At 50.8% G+C, this 12,443-nt stretch overlaps 1 long non-coding RNA gene across 1 annotated transcript; it reads left to right on the top strand.

Moving 5' to 3' along the window:
• The first annotated feature begins 336 nt into the window (after positions 1-336).
• Positions 337-10,736, top strand: LOC144367071 (uncharacterized). Its single transcript, XR_013426277.1, has 3 exons — positions 337-637; positions 9,487-9,644; positions 9,963-10,736. It is a non-coding gene; the product is annotated as an uncharacterized LOC144367071 (long non-coding RNA).
• The last annotated feature ends 1,707 nt before the right edge of the window (positions 10,737-12,443 follow it).

Below are 12,443 nucleotides of genomic sequence, written 5' to 3'. Positions count from 1 at the left end.
GGCTGCTGGGTAGAAAGCGGATTTCAAGGTGTCAGCGCGGAGACCAAAAGGACCAGCCAGCTGTCACTGCGGCCGGGGCCAGAGACGGTGGTGGCTCCATCCAGAGCGGGCAGATTTTAGGTTCGGTTTGGATAAGAAGTGAGGAAAGAATGAGAAAGGGCTCGGGTTTCCACCTTGGTGACGACACCATGACCCGAATGGAACAGCCAGGGGAGGGCACGGCTGCGATGTGGACATGCTCTATGTGTGACGTCTGTTAATGAATAATGGAGCAAGGGCAGGAGCTGAGAGGGAGAGGTGGGCGGAGGAGGAGGAGGAGGAGGCCAGGGAGGTCTGAGAAGAGATGAAAACAGACTCAACAGGAGTCTCAGAGAGAGAGGAAGGAAATTCAACCAGGGAAGTGGAATCAGCCTTCTGGGGAGCATTAGATGTCTTTTTTTTTTAATTTGTGGCCACCAAGATAAGGTGAGGCAGAGCAGCCCGGGTGGGTGATTTCCTCCTGTGATATTCAACTGCAGGGGTACAGACTGGTGGTCCGGTCCAACCAGTCATGAGCTTTCCTTCCAGGTGAAGAAATAAAAAGAGAGTGGAGGAACGTTCTGAATCATGTCATCGTAGGATATGGCATCTGCACTGGGTAAGAAAGAACGGGAGGACGTTGGAGTGGTTGGATAAAAATTTAATTAGGTCAATGAACTCCAGCAGCTGTATCCAACATGGTAGCCACTAGCTGCACGTGGCCGTGGAGCCCTTGATAAGTGGCTGGTCTCAATTAAAATGTGCCAAGTGGACAGTACGCGTGGATTTCAAAGGCAGTAAGGAAAAAAAATGTGTATGATATCTCATTAATAATTTTTATATTGATTGCACGTGGACAATAATGTTTTAGTTCTATTGGATTAAATATATTGCTAAAATTAATTTTAATTGTTTATTTTATATTTCTTAATGTGTGTTTTGTTTTGTTTTTTTGGTACTGGGGATTGAACTCGGAGTGCTCGACCACTGAATCATAGCCCCAACCCTTTTTATTTTGAAATAGGTTGCTTAGGGCCTCACTAAGTTGCTGACCTTACACTTTCCTACCTTCTGCCTCAGCCTCCCCAGCTGCTGGGATTACAGGTGTGTGCCACCGTGTCCAGCTTAATGTGGCTTTTAAGTGGCATATGTGGCTTGCATATGTTTCCATTGGGTGAGGGTGAACTAAAGGTCTCACTAAGCAGGGATGTGGCTTGGAGTAAAGGTATTTAGTCAGAAAATGGGACACTTGAAATCCACATCTCAGAGACTGAATAGTCACCAGCAGCGGTGAGGTCCAAGGTGTGGCTGTAGGACAGAGTGGTGAAGTGGTGGGGGAACAGATGGTGGCTGGGTGGGGAGGACCAGGAGCGAGGACGTCAACTTTGGCTGAGCTGTCCGTGAGTACTGAAAACACCCAGGATGATGAGATGGAAACCGTGGGCAGAACACAGCCACAGGTGGGCACGGGATTATCTGATGATTGATGGGACAAAGGATGATCTCTCTGAGGAGCAGCGGAGGCCACAGCTCTTCTGTCCAATATGGCGGCCATTGAGTGCTTGCAGGGCGGCTGGTCCGAATTGAGGTGGACCTGAGGGCTTTCCATGGAAGGTTTCTGGGATGTTTTAAGTAAAGGGGACACTTTGAAAGTGACCAGGAGAGCTCTGGGGTGCATGAGGTTAGAAAAACACCCCGCATTTGAGAAGGCTGAACAAGAGGCGCAGGGCCACTGGGTTTAATCTAGGACAAGAGAATAAAGACCATGTTCGGGAAAGACATTGAAAGTATCAGGACGTTTGCTGGCTGCAGAATGGGAGTTCCAGAGGCACCTAAGGAATGTTTGAGAAGAGAACTGAGGGGGACACAGGCATCCGTGCAATTAGGGATGCAGAGCGCTCCAGGCTCTGAGATTCGGGATGGTGCCAGAGGCCCTAGAAGACCCAGACTTCCGGAGGTGAGCAATGAGACGTGTGTAGCACGAGGACACCGGTCCTGCTAGTCTTTTAGAGGCCAGTGAGAAACCAGCAGAAGCCAAAAGTCCTGAACACTTAGTGCGATGTTTTGGAAGCAAGGTGACAGTCCCCTGGCATCTGCCATCCTCGTTGATCCCTGGAGTTAAAGTCACAGCAATTAATACTGACATTTTTTTTTTTTCAAAGAGAATACTTACGGTAATAAGAGGTACCAGAAATAATTAGAACTTGCAATGATGTTGCTGTTGTGAAGCGGGATACAGAAAAGGCTTTCATTCAACCAGATCAATGAGGAAAGATATTGGAAACAATGAGTGAGAAAGTCTGAGTGTGTCAGGAAAATGCTGCTGGTACAGAATTTAAGAATGCTTACCCAGGAAAAATTTGCTCACATAGAGATTTATTTTTTGTGTGCAGTGTTATTTTAATGATATACATAGATTGGTTGATGCGTTGGAAGGATAGTGGAGAAACGGACAGTCGTTAACGAGTTAACGAGGCCACCAACAGGAACTTATTAAAGGGGAATCTATGTTATTGTTATTACAGATTTCTGTGATGTTATCATTTCTCTAATGTGTATATATTACTTTTGTAAAATTAAAATACGCATATAGAGAAGATATGCACTTCTGAAACAGGAAATATACATGTTTGTGTAAAATGTGCAACGACATATAAATCCTTTAAAAGGGTTAGGGGTTTCAGACATAATCCAGGAATCGACAGGTTTTTGTTTGGTTGTTCTTTGGTTTTTTTGGGGGGGGTACGAGGGATTGAACTCACGAGGACGTCACCACTGAGCCACATCTCCAGCCCTTTTAAGTTTCCAGCCCTTTTTATATTTTATTTTAAGACCGTGCCTTGCTAAGCTGCTTAGAGCCTCGCTAAGTTGCTGAGGCTGGTTTTGAATTTGTGATCCTCCTGCCTCAGCCTCCTGAGTCGCTGGGATTATAGGCGTGGGCCACCACACTCGGCTGACCGTTTTCGTGGTAAAGGTCCCATGTGTTAGTCAGGGTTCTCTCGAGAAACAGAATCAACAGAATGTACATATAATTATAAAAAGGGACTTACTAGATTGGCTTGCACAGTCAGAGGCTGGCGAGTCCCACAGTGGCCATCTGCAACCTGGAGAGTCAGGGAACCCAGTGGCCACTCAGTCCAAGATCCTGGAAGCCTCAGAAGAAGAGAGACCCGTGACGCAGGCCCGGTCTGAGGCTGAAGGCCTGGAAACTCCTTGGAGAGCCTCAGGCCTGAGTCCACGGTCAAAGGCTGAAGCAGCTGGAGTCTAATGTCTGTGGTCAATGGCTGCAGCAAAAACCCAGGTGCTCAAGAACTGGCTACACCTGAATGAGCTTCCTCCTGCTGCTGCTGTGTGTTCCCCTGGACCCCCAGACTACTGGATGGTTCCTTCCACGTTCAGCTCGCCGACCCACGTGCCCATCAATCATCTCTGCAAATGCCTCACAGCACACAGAGACGTGTGCTTTGCCAATTTTCTAGGGTCTCTCAATGCACTCAAAACTGACAACAAGATTAGCCATCACACCCGGGCACGGTGGTGCACGCCTGTCATCCCAGCAGCTCGGGAGGCTGAGGCAGGAGGTTCGCAGGTTCAAAGCCAGCCTCAGCAAAAGTGAGGCCCTAAGCCACTCAGGGAGACCCTATCTCTAAATAAAATACAAAATAGGGCTGGGGATGGGGCTCCGTAGTCAAGTGCCCCTGAGATCATTCCCCGGTACACACCCCCCCCCAAAAAAAAACAAGATTAGCCGTCACACCCAAGTAGTAAATATTTTAGGCTGTTTGGGCCATATAGCCTCTGTCATAACAACTCAACTCTGTCATCAAAACACGGATGCAGTCCTAGTCAGCGTATAAATTAATGAGTATGCTTCCAACAAAATTCATTTGAACGAAAAAGACAGCAAGCCCGATTTAGCTCACAGGCCACGGCTTGCCGGCCACCTAAATAATAAATACACAGAAGGAAATAGCCAGTTGAAGGGAAATAACAAGACGAAAAGAACAGGCATCTCTCGAGTACGTTCAGTTAAGAGTCATTCAGTGTGATCTCGGGTGCAGTTTGTGCTGTTTGTTTTAATTTTTTTGAGAGAATTAAAACAATAAAAAGCAAAGCAGAAACAACTATTTCAGACAGACATCCTAGACTGACCGGCCATCTACGTTATCCATAAAACTGACCCTGGAGCTCTTTTGAGGTCAAGGCAAAGAGGGAGTTTCCCAACATCCCATCCATTAGTTGAACGTCAAGAGAATCTTCTTTTTTCCTCTGGGTCTTTATTCAGGGTGGGGTGATCAACGCACCTCTCTTTTCCTGGGACTTTCCCAATTTTTACATTGGAAGTCTCTGGTTGGGGGGAAACCCTTCCAATCTTAGTTTTAACTCCAAGTCCTGGGTTCCAAGAACTCTCTCAGCCCTGGGAAAATTAAAACAGCCTGTCACCCTCACCAATTAAGGAACACTGAGCAATGCAAGGGATGGGTCCTCAATCATAGTGCTTATTTGGTTTGGGGGAGGGGTTGGTTTCTTGCAGCGCTGGGGATTGAATCAAGGACCTTGCACATGCTTGGTAAGTGCTCTCCCACCCTGGTGCACTCCCAGGCTTCAATCACAATGTCTGTAAAAAGCACAGAGTTATTTTGCATGAACCCAAATGATGACCGATGTATCATCTGTCCAATGCTCAAATATTTATCGAAGGCCCACCTTGTACTAAGAACTGTAGATACTAAGGTAAATACGATATTTACTTTTCCTCTCCAGAGTCGAGAACCCACCACTCCCTGTTACTCCTTCCTTGGCACCGTGGGTCAGGGACAGGCACCGTTTGTCAATACACCTGTCCTGTTCTTCTGTTCGCATGTAGACAGTTTCATTTATTCATGTGAAGTCGGTATTCCCACTGAGTTAGTTACCCCCTGGTTTAGTCAATACGCTAAGACATGTAGTCTCCTGGTGACCCTCGGGGCTCAAAGACAAGTCCCGATTCTTAGGGGGCTCAGTACTCTCTATAAACAAGATGGCAGGGACTTGAGGTGTAACGTCACCTGGGAGACGGTGTCCCCAATCTTCATATAGGTTCTACCAACCCTATGTCAATCCGTGCCTTGTCATGCTCAGCCGACATTCTATTCCCTGGTTCCTTCCCACTGAACCCCACATTACTCTTTGGGGGACACTCACCATCTTTATTTAATCAGCTATCTCACTAGACCATCAGCTCCACCTGAGCTGTTCTGTCTCCTGCCAGATACAAGGCCCCTGCAACCGTAGGTTCTCAATCAATGCGGCTGGATGCGCGTAGAAAGCGTCCGTCCTTCATCCAAGACTCATCCGTCCTCCTGATGCTTACTCACCCTTCCTCCAGTGTCCTCCACATTGTGAGGGTCTTCCCCCTAACCTGGCATCCAGAGATCACCTTTATTTCCCCCCAGGGAAGGGGAAGCTTACGTATGCTAAGATACAAGGGGTTGTTAGACACGGCAGGCAGAATTCTAAGCTGATTTTCTGCTCATATCTCTAGGACCCTGAATATGATGCCATGCCATGGGTCACCTTGGGTGGCAAAAAGGGATTTTGCAGCTGTGATTCCCGTTGCTTATCAATAGACTCTGAGTCGAGTGAGAGGGAGGGTATTCTATGGGCCCCACAGAATCACATGAACCCTTTGAAAGCGGAGCATGTTCCTCAAGTTAGTGGCAGAAACTTAAGTCAGAGAGAGTCAAAGGATGAAAAAGGTGGAGGACACCATTACTGACTTTGCATATGGAGAGGCCACGTGTGAGGACTGGAGAATGACATCCTGGAGGTGACAGAGACCCAGCTGGGGAGCGGCATCCTGGAGGTGAGAGGGACCTCAGTCCTACACCCACAAGCACCTAAATTTCTCCCACCCACAAGAACAAGCTTAGAAGCAAATTCTTCCCCCAAAGCCTTCAGATAAGAGTCCAGCCGGCTGATGCCTTGATTTCAGCCTTAGGAGACCCTAAGTAGAGAATCCAGCCATGCCCACCCCAAATTTCCCATCTACAGAACTGCAAGATAATAAGCAGGTGCCATTTTGCGCTAAGCTTCTGGCTCTGCTTAACAACAAGGAGATACAGGATGACCACGGGGTGGAAAATGGCCCCCACCCGGAGATCAACAACCGGACAGCACAGGCCAGGCATGTTTGTTCCAGAACTGCTGCCCATTTGTTGCGTGCGCCCACGTCCCCCAAGGCTGGTCAATGTTCCTTTTGAAGGCCGCTCCCCGGGAAGCAGCCCGGGTACCAATGTGCAGCCATGTCTGCGGGGAGAGGACTTGGAAGGAAATACATCGAAATGGACAGCACTGGGGGACAGGGGACACAGTCTAAGACGGGGACTGCTGAGGTGACCATTTGAGAGGAGCCTGGGTCCCAGGAGTGTCCCAGGAGCTTTGCTAACTCCCAGGGCTCTGCGGTGCTGAGCACAAGGCAGGGTGGTTATGTAAAGGAAACGTCCCCAGGCCTCACCAGCCTCGGGGCACGAATGAGGTGGCGTCAGCATTTATGCCTGTAACTCGCTTGCTCAGACCCCTGTTGACTGCGTTAGTTGGGGCGCAGGATGAGTTGCTGAAACAGCCGCACGCTCTTTGCAGTCTGAGCAGAATAAAAGTGTATTTCTCTCTCTCTCATGTAACATCCCAGAGGTGGATGGCAATCCTCCTCCCCGCTCTGAACGGCTAAGCTGGCCTGTGCCCTGCAGGGACACCCATTGACTACACGGGGAGGCAACTCTGCTCCACAATGTCCCTCGGGGTTCCAGCTCCTTTGACCTTGTTGCTCCACATTGCATTGAGATGCTGCTCTCACCCACGGCCCGTGCACCACCACCACCACCCCGTCCACGGCCAACCCCCAGAGAAGGGCATCAGAGGAAGTAAAACCAAACCATTCCCTTTAAGTGGTGACCCATCCCTTCCGCCCACATTCCATTGGCAACAAGAGGGCCACTCTAGTGGCAAGGGAAGCCGGGAAGTGTAACTGCCACTGGAGACTCGGCCTTCGGAGTCCTAGGGCAATAAGGAGTCTCTGCCATGGCACCACCTCAGGTTTTGCTGGGAGTCTATGGGAGATGTGTCATAGGCGCTTGGACACCACCCGGGGACCCCAGGCCCCTGCGCACCAGCCACGTATGCTGTGGCAGCCTCCGCAGAGAGAAGAGCTCTGCCGCTGTCCATCAGCGGGATCTCCCGGCCAATCCTGCATCTTAGCCAGCTCCCTCTGACCAACCCCAGTAGGACAAGGGACTCTAAAAACCCCTTTTCCTGTCCCAAGGGCTCCCTGCCTGCCCTAAGCCCATAAAAATTCCAGTCCAGTCCAGCCCCAGAGCGCTTCCTCTCAGACCCTCTTCTCACGCTCCTGGTCTAAGGGTTCCTCCTGGGAGTGGAGTCTCAATAAAGCCTCGTTCACGGGCCTTTTTGAATCTGTCTCCTTTTGGTCGCCGTAGCCTGACCTTACAGGAGTGAAAAAAGAAAAGAGAGGAAGAGGGAAGGAGGCAAAGTCAATACGTTGTGGGTTATTGACCTGCCTTGGTCCATTTTCTCTTGTTATATAACAAAACACCGGAGACCAAGTCATTATTAGGAAAAAAAGGTTTATTGAGCTCAGGCTTCTAAAGGCTGGCAAGTTCAAGAGCTTGGTGCCAGCACCTGGTGAGGGTCTTCCTGCAGCAGCATAATGTGCAGAGGGCATCACACGGTGAGACAGAGCAAGCCCATCCACTAATGCCACCACGGGGTCCCCAGTCTCAGGACCTCAACCAACCTAATTACCTCCCTCAGTCTCCGGCAAATGCCATTGACATGTAACTTTTGGGGATTCCTTTTCTAACATGTGAACCTTTGGCGGACACCTTGTGTGCATGAGGACCCCTCACCAGGGCGGCGGTGAGGTCTGACAAGGGCTGAGGGGTTGGGGTGCGAGGCACCGAAACCAATACCAACCCTCCAGCTCAAGAGATGGACTGAGCAAGGAAGCGCCCGCCTGTCATCCCAGCGGCTCAGGAGGCTGAGGCAGGAGGATCGTGAGTTCAAAGCCAGCCTCGGCCACTTAGAGAGGCTAGAAGTACCTTAGCAAAACCCTGTCTCACAATAAAACACAGGAAGGGCAGAGGATGTGGCTCAGGGGTGAAACACCCGTGGGTTCAATCCCTGGCACCCGAGAACAAGTAATTATTAAGGAATAGAGGTTTCTTTAGCTCATGATTCTGAAGGCTGAGAAATCCAGAAAGCACGGATATAAAGATACAGAAAAGAAACACAACGTTACCAAAAACCCAAAGAATGTACTGTTGTTCCTCACGTTCACACACCCCCCTCAGTCCATGGGGCTGGCCTGAGGACACAGTGTCCTCTCCGCTCTGATCCTGGAGACGAATCCTTAAAATGTCCTTATCACAGTCCCCTGCCTGCATGCCACTCACTCCTGCAAATAATGCCCAGGAGTCCTGGGCTTCGGTATCCAACCTTAGATTAGGCACAACCCTGAACACCCCCCAAAAGTTACCCATTAACGTGTCTGTCCTGTGGAGATTGGATTAATTCATCAAGAAGCATTGTTTGGTTCTCAACGAACATCAGCTAGTAGGATTATTATTAGCGTGTGGGCTTATGAGCAAAGGCCGGCCACCAAGAGCAGGCTGTGCGTGAAACCAAAGCTACCATGAGGGGTTGGGGACGCGGCTCGGAGGTAGAGTCCATGCTTAGCGCACACGAAGTCCTTCGGTTCAATCCCCAGCACCCAGAAAAAAAAAAAAAAAAAAAGAGGGAGGAAAAGCAGCTCATATTATTTTGGACTGAGATTTGAGATTCCATAGTTATTAAAGAGTGGGGCCAAGACTGGATCCCAGGCTTCCTGGTCCTAGGACTAGGGTCTGAGCCACCATGGCCTGCCCCCTCTCCTGGGGCACTCACAGGGGACATTCATGATTTCATAATGTGACACCCCAGGATGATTGCTCAGGGGCCAGAAGGGTCACTGTTGGAATTCTCCACCAAAGCAGGCCCTCGGGGTCAGCCTCTCTCTCTGTCCTCCACCCTGAGCAAGGCAGACCCGGCACAGAAGAGACCATCTCTGCACTTCCCATTGCCAGGCCCTGGGAGCGCCCCCAGCAGATGGAGAGGGCTGGGCAGCGGGGAGGAGGCAGGGGCCTCAGAGAACACTGGATAACGGCTGGGAGTGGCAGGGCCGTGGGAGGAGTGATTTCAGCCTGGGAGTGGCAGGGCCGTGGGAGGAGTGATTTCAGCCTCGTTAGCTTTTTAGGACACTGCAAAGGAATTGGAATGGGGGGGGCAGGTGCGGGGAGCAGCCGCTGGGTCTGGGTGGCCGCCCCACCACCTGCCAAGGGGGAGAGCAGAGAAGGGAGCTCATTAACTGTCCCCGGATCATCAACTCGGGGTCCCCAGGGGCACAATCACTGAGTTTGGGCTTTTTCATTTTGTTAGGTCTCTGTTGGGGGGTTCCCAGGGGCCTCCAGCCCAGGCCCCGGGCTCTCCTCTAAGGCAGGCGGTGGTATCAGCGACCCCTGCAGAGAGAAGGATGGAGTAATGGTTGTTTGGAAGAATAACCAAGTGGCTGCTGACGGAAGGCACTCTCCGCTCAGGTGGGGAAACCGAGGCTGGGGCTCAGAGAGTTTGATTAACTTGCCCAGTTTGCAAGCGGCAGGGGCAGAGACCCAAGCAAGCCTGTCTGGATGCCCCAGTCCATAGTCTTGACCATGACACTGCTTGGGTCTGGTGGGACCGAGGACAAGCTTCTCCGGGGCAGAGAGGGCATCCAGGAGTGTTCTGAGGGGGGGGCCGTGGGGCAGGCAGAAGGGGTGAGGCTGGAGGAAAACCTGCCAGAGAGCAGGGGTGGTTCAACCATCCCTCGTTTGGAAATGGTCTTCATCTGTATTGATCTAGAACCTTCTATCTGTCAGGCCCTGGAGGCGGAGGGACAAATGGAAGAAACGGAGTCCCGACGTCCGTGGAGAATGGAGTGTGAAGACCAGTGCCCAAGGATCTCGGAAGGAAATAGAGGAGGCTGCTCCCGGGGCGGTGACCCAGGCTGCGGAGCAGTCAGGGAAGGAGGTGAGGAGTCCCCAGTCACCCCGGGCCCCAAGGCTGAAAGAGACGTCCCTTCTCCGCTTCTCATATGTAGCAAGTTCTCGAGTTCCTGGTCTGGTTTGCCCACCAGTCTCTGAGCTTCAGATGCCTGGCACAGGTCCAGGCACGGAGCAAACTGATGCTCACTTGACAGATCTGACGTGAGCTCCCAGGAGAACGTGGCAACTGTGAGCAGAGTCTGGGTGACAGCCCCTATGGCCCCCCAACCATAAGGGGAACCAGTTAAACTCGGCTGTCAACCATGAGATAAGAGCTTACCTCTGGGTTATGAGGGGAACGCAAGGCCACGTCGTGGCTGCTCCAGAGTCAGGCAAACTCCCGTCCCCTCTGTCTGGACCCTCTTCCTCCAGGGCCATGTGGCTTTCTTGCTTGCCCCTTTCAGCACTTAAATCTGACCTTGGGGCTGGGTGCAGTGGTGCACACCTGTCATCCCAGTAGCTCTGGAGGCTGAAGCAGGAGGATCTTGAGTTCAAAGCCAGCCTCAGCAAAAGCAAGGTGGTAAGCAACTCAGTGAGACCCTGTCTCTAAATAAAATACAAAATAGGGCTGGGGATGGGGCTTAGTGATTGCATGCCCCTGAGCACAATCCTTGGTACAAAAAAAAAAAAAAAACTTCTGTCCTTCTGGAAAGCCCTCCCTGATCACTCAGCCCCGGGAACTTCTATGCCCATTCCCCGCAGAGCCCTTATCTCTCTTCCCATGCCATGCAGGTTGCTTATCTTCTCTGTTTATTCCCTGTCTCCCCATCACCTGAATGTGAGCTCCACAGAGGCAAAGGGTTTGCTTATTTGTTAGCTGCTGTGCTCCATAAACCTTTGTTGCATGTTTATTGAATGAATAAAGGATACCAGAGCCAGACGACTCAGGAGGCTGAACAAGGATCATCACGGGGCATGAGCCCACACAGCAGCAAGCATCCCTAGAATAAGACTGTTTCTGTCTCAATAAACATATTCATTCAACATTTCCTAATTTGCACCTCCAGAAGAAAGCCATTGCAACGTGTAGACGTGTGTTTTACTCTTGACTGTTGTTTTTATTTGGAATTCCTATTGACAGGTCTGGGAACACCCTAATCTCTTAATGCTTTTGCAGCCTCAGGTCCCAGCCTTCAACACTGCAGTTTTCCAGACAGCAGCCTTGTCTAGGAAACAGAGCCATCTAGTGAAGACCTCAACGTCCACCGCCTATATATTGTTAACAATTTCTTCTAACATTGAGAGCCTGAATCAGTTCATCTCAATCTTTCATGTGAATATGGTTTACCGCGTGAAGGTGTGGCTTGGTAACCATGCAGATTCCTGGACTCAGTAACTCCGGGGTGGTGTCTAGACCGCAGATCCAGGCCCCCGGCCCAGGTATGAAGGATCCATTCAGTGCTGGTCTCCATCCATCCTCAAGGTCAGACCTTAGCGGAGGGACCCAAGCACCACACGGTTCGTGAAAACCACACAGCCTTCCAAAATGATGAGCCGCTCTTAAAAATCCTGAAATGATGAAGAGTTCAGAGTGAGAAAATGGGGACCCTCCTATCCCCGGGATTTGTCTTTGGTCTCCTGATTGCATCCCTCCTCCACCCCCTGGTCCTGTCTAGTCACATGACATGGCTACTTATAATACTTTGGGGAGACTCAAAACTGGAAGATGGCTTAGAGTCGCCAGGGAGAAGGGTTTCCTGCGCCTTCTAAATTTCGAGGCAAACGCATCCCCTTGAAGGAAAAGATGAAGGCAAGTAATGGGGCACTTGAAAACTGTCCACTCCTTTGGGTTCGACACCAGCCAGTTGTGTTTGTGATATCTTGGAAACTTTTCCAGAACCCCAACAAACCCAGTCTACCAAAAAAAGAAAAAAAAAGAAAGAAAGAAAAATGGGGGGGAGGGGGGCGTGCTATCCAAGTCACCAACCCACATCTGAGCACTTTTGCTTCTGAGACATTCATATCTGTTATCTGCTTGTCTCTTCCCTGCAGGACCCGGGTCCCAGAGCCTCTAGTGGTCTGCCCTAGGCCACTGGGCACAGTGTGGCAGAGCGCATGGCAGCTCAGAGCAAGCCTGGGCGGCATTTCAGTGAACAACCTCAGCTCCATGGGAGAGGGCCGGCAGTGGGAGGAGGCCCAGGCTTTGAGGGCAGGGGTCCTAACCCCGTATCCACCGAGCCCAGGCAGGAAACAGCTGTGACTGAAGTGGTCCGGGCTCACTGTGGGGAGCTGAATGATGCATGTCCCTCTAACCTGGGGCCACCTCTACTCAGCCTGTTACAGTTTCCTCCAAGTTTTTTAAGACAACCTGGAAGT

Source organism: Ictidomys tridecemlineatus, chromosome 10 (genome assembly GCF_052094955.1).
Source record: "Ictidomys tridecemlineatus isolate mIctTri1 chromosome 10, mIctTri1.hap1, whole genome shotgun sequence".
Classification (NCBI taxonomy): Eukaryota; Metazoa; Chordata; class Mammalia; order Rodentia; family Sciuridae; genus Ictidomys; species Ictidomys tridecemlineatus.
This window is presented reverse-complemented; position numbering and strand designations above follow the sequence as displayed.